This window comes from Ambystoma mexicanum, chromosome 9, assembly GCF_040938575.1.
Source record: "Ambystoma mexicanum isolate Mex_15411 chromosome 9, UKY_AmexF1_1, whole genome shotgun sequence".
NCBI classification, from domain to species: Eukaryota; Metazoa; Chordata; class Amphibia; order Caudata; family Ambystomatidae; genus Ambystoma; species Ambystoma mexicanum.
In genome coordinates this window covers 590,271,417-590,284,382 of record NC_090931.1, presented here as the reverse complement: position 1 = coordinate 590,284,382, position 12,966 = coordinate 590,271,417, and the positions used below count along the sequence as shown (strand labels likewise).

At 44.1% G+C, this 12,966-nt stretch overlaps 1 long non-coding RNA gene across 1 annotated transcript in view; it reads left to right on the top strand.

Annotated features, from left to right (window-relative positions):
• LOC138488326 (uncharacterized) overlaps nt 1-4,653 on the top strand; it is a 506,810-nt gene extending 502,157 nt beyond the window's left edge. The window contains exon 5 of the long non-coding RNA XR_011274641.1: nt 4,428-4,653. This is a non-coding gene — a long non-coding RNA (uncharacterized lncRNA). The remainder of the gene's footprint in view (nt 1-4,427) is intronic.
• The last annotated feature ends 8,313 nt before the right edge of the window (nt 4,654-12,966 follow it).

Sequence of the window (12,966 nt, the reverse complement as noted above, 5' to 3'; positions counted from 1 at the left end):
ATTGGCACAGCCTCATGGAATATGATACAAAAATATTCATTTGAGTAACTTTCTAACCAAGAACCACCAAAGGAGATGTGAATAAACATTTCTTTGATATATTGAATTAATGCTGACAATTTACTTATCAATCTTTGGCAATTGGTCCATATTTAATGTGCAGCCCTATTTTAGGGCCAACTGAGAGCACCGGTTTTTTGATAGAGCAGCTCAACTCTATCTTTTTGCTTTGAATTTTTTGGTCCCAATGCCATAGGACCTCTTTATAACCGGATGCCCCAGGCTAAAGTTTATCAATTTAAATCAACTGAGAATAAAACTTAATTAACAGTATTTTTGTAGTGCCCACCTTTTCACTCAGTTTTGTTATTTCTCGTCTCGGCATTTAGCAAGGTGGAGGCACACTGACACAGAACATTAGAGAACTGAGAATAATAATTTTTGAACATGTCATATGCTGACATAGAAGGTTTGACCACAAATAAATCAGAAACATTGGGCTTCACAGCCGAAGAGGCTGACAAAATATTAGGACTGATCAAAGATACTGGATTCAACACAGCCAGCGCAACCACAGGAGACCCCACACGGCAAATCAAACAATTAGAATACCTAATTCGCAAGGAGATAGACCGGAAAGTTCATGCCATAACACTCGGCAGATACTATAGAAACCAAAGAATACCTAGGGGCTTAAGCATACAACTAAGACCAACCCTCTGTAAAGAAAATAAGGAGTTTGTAAAAAGATGGGAAGCTTTACTCAATAAATGTTCTCTCGATCTCATTCTACTAACAATTCAAGAGTTGGCGAAAGATCTTAATGAATTGGGGCAAGAAATAGCGGAAATAGAGAAGGAACTGGTGACAACCCTTAATCGAGAAGAAGTAGATGCTATACTAGAGGACATCAACACAAAATTGTCTGATTACAAAAAGGAACTAGAAAGTAAGAAGATCAGAAAATGTAAAAGGGATACTTATGACTATTTAAAAGACGAGGTTTACACATGGATGGATAAATATGGACCCCCGATAAGGAAACCGAAAGCTAATTACACAAGTGAAACATCAAGTTCAGGAACAGATACTGAAAAAGAAACTACCCAACAAGAAGAAGAATCCACTCCAGGTACCTCCGCAGCAGCAGGGAGTTCAACAGATCTTGATAGTAACAGAGTTCCTTTTTTAGACAGAGGTCGAAGAGAACAAGAAGGGGCAAAAGAAAAACGAAAAGAAAAACCGAACACAAGATTGCAGCAAAAGAAAACATAGTGATCAATTTGTCATCAAGAGTGTTAACACCTAAGGAGAATCAAACCTTACAAAAAAGGGTTGAGTTATGTTCCTACATATGACAGTACCCTTTTTGAATCAAAGATCGAACTCTACAAATTAGTACGCAAAATGAAATTGAAAGTGTTTTTCAGCAAATTGGAACAGGACACACAAATAGATGATGACCCGTTAGATTTCAAAGAGTTTAGAAGCAAGAGCAATTTAATTCCACCCATCACTGTACCTTCTGTTGAAATATTTCAAAAGCAAGTTACCAGAGATCTAGAAAAAAATAAATTTGGACATTCAAAGAAACGCAATATGAAACCGCATGAACTGAAACTGATTTAAGATTTGTACGGAGATGAATCTATCACAATTAGATCTGCAGACAAAGGGGGCAGTCTTGTACTACTCAATAGTCAGGACTATGACTAGCAATGCATCAGACAATTAAATTACACCAATGTATATGCTCTACTTGATATTGACCCCACAGAAGAAGTCAAACAGAACTTGGAAAGTCTACTTATTAAAGCAGAAGAATTGTGTTGGATTAATCATAATACGAGAAAGTTCCTGACTAACTCCTTTCCACGTATTCCGCATTTTTACATTCTTCCCAAAGTCCATAAAGATCCTCTGAAACCACCAGGGAGACCCATAGTAGCTGGGATAGACAGTATCCTTGAACCACTGGGCAAATATATTGATTTCTTCTTACAACCCATCATTCAAAAGACTAACACCTACATCAAAGATTCCACACATTCTTTACAGCTACTTGAATCTATACCATTCAACTTCAATAACATTTGTTTTACCATAGACGTCAAGAGTCTATACACATCTATTCCCCACGATCAGGGCCGAGAAGCGGTGGAATGGCTACTTTTGCAAGAAGAAGACATACCAGCTCAGAAGGAGTTTATAATGGCATTGCTAGAATTTATTGGCAACAACTCCTATTTCCAATACAAAAACTCATTTTTTCTCCAAATAGCTGGTACTGCAATGGGGGCGACAATGGCACCTGCATATGCTAACGCATTTATGTATAAATTTGAAACCGACTTTGTTCTGAAGGAAATCCAATGGAATAACAACATAGGATTGTGGATCAGGTATATAGATGACATTTTTGGCATCTGGACAAGTACAGAAACCGAACTGTTAGAATTTTTCAACTATCTAAATGGCATTGACCCCAGGATACAATTCACTCATGAATATTCTAAAGAAATTATACATTTTTTGGATGTTGAAATAAAGATCACAGACCATGGGTATCAAACAACCATTTTCAGAAAAAGTACTGATCGCAATAACCTTTTACAGAGACTCAGTTTTCACCAACCGAGCTTAATCAAAAATCTTCCCTACAGCCAAATGCTAAGGGTCAAAAGAATAGTTAGTGACCCTATTGATTATGAAAAAGCGGTGAAAGACATGGGAGATAAGTTTTTGGAGAGAGGCTACTCTGAAGTTGAAATAGAGGCGGCGACAGTCCGCACAGCGGCACAAGACAGAAAGGAATTATTAAAACCTCGAACTAAAAACAAATCAGCACCTCCTCTAGTCTTTGTATCTAAATTTTCCAGACAAAGTAATCGAATTAAACAAATAATCAAGAGAAACTGGAACACGATAACTTGCGATCAAAGAATAGTGCATCTGTTCAGGGAATTCCCAACCTTCACATACCAACGCAGTCAGAATCTGAAAGACAAGTTGGTGAACACCAAACCTCCACGCAAGAAGAAACTTACAGACCGTACTGGCACATTCCCGTGCCTTAATTGCAGCAATTGTCAGTACATCATGAAAGGACCAACCATCAACCATCCGTATTCTAGAGAAAAGATAAAATTAAAGGATTTTGCGACGTGTGACACCCAAAATGCCATCTATGGTAGAAAATGCCCCTGTGGGCATTTTTACATCGGACAAACACAACGTACAGCGAAGATACGCTGGAATGAGCATAGATCTTGCATTAGGAATCGAACAGTTACCTCAGCGGTAGCTAGACACTGGTGTGAGAAACGCCACAGTTTGGCACAGATCAAATTTGTTATCCTAGAAGTGGTACAAAGGTATAACAAATATGAAAATTTGCAAAAGAAACTTGATCAACGTGAAACTTACTGGATTGTTCGTTTGGGGACCCTGGCACCTAAGGGGATCAACGAAGAAATAAACTATATGTGTTATCTATAATTCCTTTTTTCTTTAAGAGTTTTTTCTTAAAATTAGCCGTGATGGATTCCAAAGATACAGTGGGCTGTTTTTACGAAGACATTTACTGACAGTTTTCATTTGAATACAGTACATTGAACTGCATTACATTTCTGTTCACCAACTTCTAATGTCATATGTGGTTACACATGTCTTATGTTCTATTTTTTCCCCACTTGACCAGGATATGCATTGCTAATATATGCATCAGGAAAACGGTTTTGATACAATTGCACTGATTTAGCTAATTTGTTGTTTTGTTTGTTATGTAAATATATTGCTACATACCGATGTGATAGCTGTTTACACACACGATTATGCTGTTCACTTTACTGCTCAGATACACGAGAATGTTATGCGCCTAAGTTACAAAGATTGAAACACTCACATGAGTAAGCATCCGTTCTACGGATCACGTTTCCATGGTGATGAGTCCCGCCTCCCGTGACGCCACGGTGGTGGGACCCAAGGCATACGTGCTCTGACACAACGCCGTTGTGGTCACCATGGTAACGTTTAAATTCCCAGACTGACATACACGCGCGCACCTGTGCGAATGCGGCTGACATTGACTCAGCGTTGCTGCACGGTAAGGCTGACTCTACTTCTCTCACTTCTCGGTATACATTACCTGAATTGTTAAACTACTTGTTACTGGTTAACCTTCCTGTGGCTTTGCAGGAACTTAATTTACTGGATGGTAATACGAACACGAGCCATTTGGATACATAGGTACGAACAACAGTTTTGTATTTAGTTCTGCCTAACTTACGCTATGATAGCAACTAACGTGTTTTGATGTGTAGTTACTGACTTAGAATTTCTCTCTTTTTTACATATTATCCTCATTATGGAACATTTGGACCTGGTATGTGTTTGAAATCACTATTATAATGACTGTTAATGTATAGATATATGTGAACAGATTTTTGATTGAATGTACCGCCCTGATGAAGGTTTTTTACAACCGAATGCATTTGCATATGTACATATAATCTCAGCCTGATATTGGCACAGCCTCATGGAATATGATACAAAAATATTCATTTGAGTAACTTTCTAACCAAGAACCACCAAAGGAGATGTGAATAAACATTTCTTTGATATATTGAATTAATGCTGACAATTTACTTATCAATCTTTGGCAATTGGTCCATATTTAATGTGCAGCCCTATTTTAGGGCCAACTGAGAGCACCGGTTTTTTGATAGAGCAGCTCAACTCTATCTTTTTGCTTTGAATCTTTTGGTCCCAATGCCATAGGACCTCTTTATAACCGGATGCCCCAGGCTAAAGTTTATCAATTTAAATCAACTGAGAATAAAACTTAATTAACAGTATTTTTGTAGTGCCCACCTTTTCACTCAGTTTAGTCTTTTGCCCCTCACCATGGTGGGAGCCTGACGCACATGCCTCTTCGGCCCTCCCATAAACACGTCTTTGAAAAGATGTGCTATTCAGCCCCCTTGCATACATTAGTGTTGAGGGCATTCTCCCGACACAAATGTATGAAAGGCTCCCAGCAACCACATGGTTCCTCGGAGCGCATTTAATTATGCCCAAGGAAAAAAAAAACATTTGCATTCCTCTTTGGTGGATGAAAATGCAATTGTGACAGCTGTGGTTTAAACCGCGGCTGTCAAACTTCAAAAAAACATCGGGACAGGGTCATAGGTGTAGGGGGAAGACCCTCATTTCTGTGCACTTAAAAACACATCATGGGCCTCATTACACGGATGGCGGTAAGGATTTATCGGTACCGGTAAAATACCGGTACCGGTCAATCCTTACCGCCTTACTACGAGGTCCCTTTGCGGGTTGGGGGATTTAACGCCTGCTTTTTGCAGGCGTTAAAAACCAACCCGCAAAGGGACCCAGGGAGCTAATTACGGTACCGCAATTTGCGGTACCAAAATTAGCGCCTTCCCCATTCCCATTGAGCCCTATGGGCCAAAAATGGGAATGGGGAAGGGCAATGGTGGAAGGGGGAATTACCGCCCCGCCAACCTTGGAATGGGGCGGTAATTCCCCTTTCCGCCAAGGCTGTGCCGGTATTTTACCAGCATGAACCATGGCGCTAATAGCGCCATGGTTCTCCGCCATCCGTGTGATGAGGCCCATCTTGTTTGTGAATTCGGGATGCACTTTTAAATGCGCAGAAATGCCCCCTTACTTGCGCAAATGTGCAAAGGGGGAAAAAGGGCATTTGAATGAGTACATCTAAGATGCCCTCATTCATATGCCCTTGGATAATTTGGGTGCTCCATTTTTTGGAGCAAGTGAGGAGATACGGTAGTGCACCTTCTCACTCGCACCAATAAATGTTTTGATAATTTAGCCTAAAGTGTCTAATCTTCGATCTATACATCTGCAACCAGTTTCTCTCGATTAGAAAAAATCATGAGCCTGCCGATCTGTCATAAGACTGCTGAAGAGATTCATCGAGATCCTCCTGAAAGACCACAATAGTAAGTCTACTTGGAGAAGCATGGCAGTCTAAACTTGTGCCATGTAGGAGAGGGTGAGGGTAAGGATAAGGGAATATGAATACTGGAGCCAAGTGGAGAAAATAACAACAGAATTAAAACATTTCTTCAAAAACAAAGTTTATAAATCCCAATATATTTGTTATGTGTGTTATATTTGTAATCTTTTATACTGTGCCAAATCACCACTGTAGTATTTTGAGAGAGCTGAGCCTTGCCTGAAAGTTGTCTTATTGTGCCCCGTCCGAGATATCCAGACTGTAGTCAGCATAGGAAAGGAAAAGGGAAGGGATGAAGTGGTGGGTGAAAGAGGGTACAGAAAAAACATATTGGCCAGTGTGATGAATTCTGCAGAATTATCATAGAATTCCTGCCTAAAGTCTCCTCCCAGGTGGCCAGGGAATGGAGGCCGCTACCTGATCCTAACCCTGGGGGTGGTATTAGCCGGGTGGATCACCTGGGAGGAGAAGGCGCCTAGGCGAACAGGAGGATTCCGTTGGGAGAGATGCAGTATATATCTTCTTCAGAGTAGGAGATTGCTACAGTGCCTGAATATTTAAGGTTTTTTTAAGTAAGAGTCCCATTCATACAGTTATCCCTATTGATGGTAGTGAAAGCCCTTTTATGCCACAGGAGAACAATATATGTGGATATCAGAACTTTAATATTCAGATTTCTGATGAATATACTTTCCCTTAAATCAGGGCCAACCCTTGACCCCTCTAAACCCCTTCTTTAAAGGTCCATTCAATACCCAAAGGAAATCCAGTAATGTTGAAATTTGCATTCCTAAGGGAAAAGGTAATCAGAAAATTGCAGACTCCAAGTCTCACAATGCCCTAAGTACTGGGACGAGGAAGATGGGCTCAGAGGCTCTAAACTGCAAGATGCAGTCTAGTGGTTCTAATGACCGACACCTAAGCGAGACTTTTGAATATATAAGGGCCGCTCAGGTGCAGGCCATTGAACAGCAAGGAGTTGTAGAAGTCGACAACAGCAATTGCAGGAAAGGAAGAAGGGAGGGAGACGATGGAGCCGCCGCTATTGTTAATGAGGATGTCGGTCCTGAGAGGGTCTCCAAAGCTGAAGGCCTTGAATGCAGGGGCTGCGCAGTGGGAAGCGGTGTGGTAGCAAGCTTTCTGCCTAGAGAGAGGGAGAGGCTCTACAAATTATGCACTGTGTCCCGGTGGATGGCGAGCAACGGCATGCACTGGGAGCAAGGGAAATCGGACATCCAGTCAATCCTACTCTTCATCGGCTTACTGTCTCCAGTGTCCAAATCATGGGTGCACCAATTTGCATGACCTGGAGTCCGTGAAAACAGACAGGCAAACTGTCCCAGTAAACGGCAACAGTCTGTCAGTTGCTGTTCTGACAGGTCCGTTGCAAGGTTGACACCTTCAACTGACCCATCTGTGTATTCAGTGTGCAGGAGGTCTGGGAGGGGATCGGTCTCCTCCTCAATCTCTCCGTCTGTCATTGACACCATGACAGGTCATCTCAGCTATAATGGGGCTTTAGCCGGTTGATGTGAAAGACCCTGCCTATCTGTTTAGGTCCTTTCACCTCAATGAGATAATTCACCTCACTGACTATTTCCAGCACACATTAAAGCCCAGTCCACTTGTCCTAAAGGGCACTGGGTTTGACAGGCTCCAGAATCCACACACAATGGCCTGGAGAATAGACTGTCACTGTTGCCTTCTGGTCGTGCTAGTGCTTCTTCAGCTCCTGACTGGCCCTTAGGTTTTTGTCGACTGTTACATGTACTTTGCCATTCTAGAACGAAGGCCAAGTACACAGTCCACCAGATCTCGCAAAGTACACAGTCCACCAGATCTCGCAAAGGGGATGAGGGTTTCCCTCCCATCTCTCTTTCACTAGACTGAGGGGACTCGTACAGGGTTTCCAAACAGAAGCTCAGAGGGCACAAACCCTGCTCCGTTCTGTGACACCTCCCTCTAGACGAACAGAAAGCATCTAAGGAGAATATCCTATTTTCTCCTCAGGTTCTCTTCCAAGCCACCCTTCATGCCTTTCAGGGTCTTGTTGAACCTTTCAACAAGCCCATTTGTTTGTGGATGGAAGGATGTAGAGAACTGGTAGATGACACCACACTCTTCCCACATAGCCTTCATATACATGGATATGAAGTTTGATCCCCTGTCAGAAACGAGTTCCTTGGGGAATCCAACATGGGAAAATATCCCAATCAGAGCCTTCGCAACCATTGGGGCTTTGATGCCTCTCAGAGGGACAGCCTCAGGGTACCTTGTGGCATGGTCTACCACCACCAAGATATATCTGTTTCCTGAGCTGTTTTGAGGATCTAAAGGACCTGCAATATCCATGCCTATTCTTTCAAAAGGCCACACAACCACGGGAAGTGGAATTAAGGGGGCCTTTGTGTCACCACCTGACTAGCCAGAAGTTTGACAAGTCGGGCAGAACTGGACAAATTCCTTAACTTTTACGGTGAACTGCACCCAATAAAAGTGCGCAGACAACCGGTCTGAATGTCTTAGTCACTCCCAAGTGTCCCGCTAAAGGAATTTGGTGAGCCAAATCCAAAAGGAACTTTCTGTGGCATGGGGGAATCACCAACCTTCTGGTGGCCTCGCCCTCAGTGGCTTTTGGCTCACTGTACAGGAGTCCATCATTGCAGTACACTTTGAAGAGTCCAGGAGCCTTGCCCATAGCCTGCTCCTCTGCCTGCTTTCGCAGGCGCACCAGAGTGGGACACTCTTTCTGGGTTTTCAAGAAGTCAGTCTGATCCGGACCGCCAGCTGATGGAACTGGACTAGGAGCTACCGGCCAACCAGGTCGCTCCCACAACCCCTCTGGAAGCACTCCAGGTCCTAAGGCTCTGAAAGTGTTCAATCTGGCGATCTTTGGCCCTCGATCAGGTAGCCGCTGCGACTATCTCGGGATCAGGAAGATCATTACCCAACAGACATGAGACAGGGATGGAGTCTTTCACCGCTATACAGTCGGCTGAACTCTACTGTCGCCAAGGGGTATTTACTCTTTCCGTCAACCCCACTGACACTACAATCAGGCCCATCAATATACTGGCCTGGCTGTACCCACTGCCGGGTGACAGCAGTGAGTCTAGCTGCAGTGTCTCGGACCGCAGGAGTTTTGTGTCCATTGACATACACATGTTCTAAATAGAGTTGATTACTATTGAGAACTGGGATCTCTTCTGGAGACCCAATACTGTTCCCATTCAGTGTCCCCAATCCACATTTGGCTACTCCTTGTCCTAGTGGTAAGTCTGCCTCTTGGAGGCCCACACTAATGATGGCCTCCTCCATGAGTCAAACATTCACCATGGCTTGCTTTGGCAAGCCCTGGCCAGCTGGATCCACTTTCCTATGGCTCAGTTCCTTACACAGGAAACAACCTTTGGGTGGTGAGAAAGCAGGTGTCTCAGTGTTAAGGGTGCCTGCGCTCTTCTTTTCATGGTGTACGGCTAAATCAAAGTTTTGGGATTTCCCTCTATTCTTTCGGGGACCTGACTTTGAAGAGTATTGGGTTGGACCTTTGTCATTCCCATCCTTGTTAACTTTTTTGTCCGAAGATTTCTCTTCTGGTGTGGGTATGCTCGCCCAAGCCTTTTTCTGAACTTGAGTGCTCACAAACCTGTCGGTAGCCTTTGCAAATTCCCTAGGGTCTGTGATAGTCTTGTCGACAGGATGCTGGTGTACGTCAACCTCACAATTCTTCAATACATGCTGACAAAAAATCAAATTGTACATCCCTTTAAATGTGTCAACTTTGTTACCAGCTTCAAATGTTTGCCTACTTTTCTATCTGAGCTCTCTGAAGCTCTTGAGATACTGTTCAGGGATTTTATAAAACTTCCAGAGGAGGTCCGCCTTCATGCTCTCATAAACGGGCCTTTCCTCTGAAGTTAACTGAAGAATTGCATCAGTCCCTGGTGTCGGTAAGTGACTCATCAGGGCGCCACCCCACAGTACTTTGTCCACCTCCTATAGCTAAAAGGCAAGCTTGAGCGTTTCAAACCAGTCAAAAATATCCTTCCCCACCTGATATGCCTGAACTAAATCTTTGGGGATGTGGCACCGGGGTTTATCCCAGGCACCCTGGTTTCTGCCACTACTGCTGCTTTCGCTAGAGGTGGATCTGATGGCCTCCTTATTCTCATTGAGTGCCAGTCTGCGCAGCTCTTTGGGGGCTCTGTCCCGCTCCATTGTGACCTTATCCCACTGTTTTTGTTCCTCTAGCGCTTCTCTCCGCCAACAGGAGCTTTCTAGCCGCTACATCGTTAACAGCTGGGACAATTACTGGGCCACTTAGAGACTGTGCCAAGGTCTGGGACCTGCGGGATGCCGAACTAGCCCCTGACCTCTGTGACACTGTAGACTGTTGAGAAACCATGCTTGCACCCCGGCGGGATGGTTGATGAGAAACACTGCTCATGCTCTCTTCCTCATAATCTTCAACTGACCCTACCGGAGGGTTTTCCTCATTCGGGTACACAGGGTCTAACCCGTCCTCTTGGGTCTTCTACCCAACCGCCCTTGCTTCTACCCAAGCTTGGAGGTTGGTCAGCAACTCAGGTTTATTAACCTTAGTGCTGTGGGGATGTCCCCTCTCTTGACATAGGACACACAGGACATCCTTGCTCATGCCTTTCACAGTCTCTATGTCAAGATCCATGAATATTTAACAATAACAAGCAGTGTCTAAACATTGACTGCAACAGCACTTTTGATGTTGGGTGACTAAGCTAAGTGCAAGGCTACAACTAGATCCGCCCGCCTGCACCAATGTGGTGAATCAACTTCCGGGGGAACCAGTGGTCCACGGATGAATATCGGTTTCTAAATCATCAATCAGCCCCACACCTCTAGTACACTAGAAGGGATCTAAACAGATTGGAAACGCAAGCAAATTATAAACCTCCTAGTCCAATTTTGGTAACGTGCACGGAACAGCAGGCTTACCTCTGAAAGGTTGTGGATTGTTGGTTAGTTGCAACATGGCGAAAATACAATTATTACCCAATGATATAAGGGACTGTCCAGTCAAGGTTGTATACAAATATCTACTTTATTATTATCACAACAAATTGACAAGGGGGACTAATGTCTGGCAGAGGGACTCCCAGGACCCCCTTGTTAATTTGCATATTTAAGCAACTTTGGGTCTCACCCTAAGTTACTAGGGGAATCCAGACGTGGACACCTTGCTCACTATTCTTAGAGAGGCACAGATCCACCCTACTGATGAGGTCCAACCAGACCGAAACACGTGTCTGGGGTTTCTGTTGGTGCTCTTGTTCAGAGGAGAATTGCCTTGCATTTCGGTGCTGGACTGTCTCAGGGCACGACAAAGACTGATATGTTTGGGATATTTCTTCTCTGTGAAAGATAGTGAGCTAAAGATTCTGGGTAAGTCTCTCGTAACCAGGACTAATGTCTGGCAGAGGGACTCCCAGGACCCCCTTGTTAATTTTTTAACTTTGGGTCTCACCCTAAGTTACTACGGGAATCCAGACGTGGACCCCTTGCTCACTATTCTTAGAGAGGCACAGATCCACCCTACTGATGAGGTCCAACCAGAAGGAAACACGTGTCTGGGGTTTCTGTTGGTACTCTTGTTCAGAGGAGAATTGCCTTGCATTTCGGTGCTGGACTGCCTCAGGGCAGGACAAAGACTGATATGTTTGGGATATTTCTTCTCTGTGAAAGATAGTGAGCTAAAGACTCTGGGTAAGTCTCTCATAACCAGGACTAATGTCTGGCAGAGGGACTCCCAGGACCCCCTTGTTAATTTGCATATTTAAGCAACTTTGGGTCTCACCCTAAGTTACTAGGGGAATCCAGATGTGGACCCCTTGCTCACTATTCTTAGAGAGGCACAGATCCACCCTACTGATGAGGTCCAACCAGACCGAAACACGTGTCTGGGGTTTCTGTTGGTACTCTTGTTCAGAGGAGAATTGCCTTGCATTTCGGTGCTGGACTGCCCCAGGGCAGGACAAAGACTGATATGTTTGGGATATTTCTTCTCTGTGAAAGATAGTGAGCTAAAGACTCTGGGTACGTCTCTCGTAACCAGGACTAATGTCTGGCAGAGGGACTCCCAGGACCCCCTTGTTAATTTGCATATTTAAGCAACTTTGGGTCTCACCCTAAGTTACTAGGGGAATCCAGACGTGGACCCCTTGCTCACTATTCTTAGAGAGGCACAGATCCACCCTACTGATGAGGTCCAACCAGACCGAAACACGTGTCTGGGGTTTCTGTTGGTACTCTTGTTCAGAGGAGAATTGCCTTGCATTTCGGTGCTGGACTGCCCCAGGGCAGGACAAAGACTGATATGTTTGGGATATTTCTTCTCTGTGAAAGATAGTGAGCTAAAGACTCTGGGTAAGTCTCTCGTAACCAGGACTAATGTCTGGCAGAGGGACTCCCAGGACCCCCTTGTTAATTTGCATATTTAAGCAACTTTGGGTCTCACCCTAAATTACTAGGGGAATCCAGACGTGGACCCCTTGCTCACTATTCATAGAGAGGCACAGATCCACCCTACTGATGAGGTCCAACCAGACCAAAACACATGTCTGTGGTTTCTGTTGGTACTCTTGTTCAGAGGAGAATTGCCTTGCATTTCGGTGCTGGACTGCCCCAGGGCAGGACAAAGTCTGATATGTTTGGGATATTTCTTCTCTGTGAAAGATAGTGAGCTAAAGACTCTGGGTAAGTCTCTCGTAACCAGGACTAATGTCTGGCAGAGGGACTCCCAGGACCCCCTTGTTAATTTGCATATTTAAGCAACTTTGGGTCTCACCCTAAGTTTCTAGGGGAATCCAGACGTGGACCCCTTGCTCACTATTCTTAGAGAGGCACAGATCCACCCTACTGATGAGGTCCAACCAGACCAAAACACGTGTCTGGGGTTTCTGTTGGTACTCTTGTTCAGAGGAGAATTG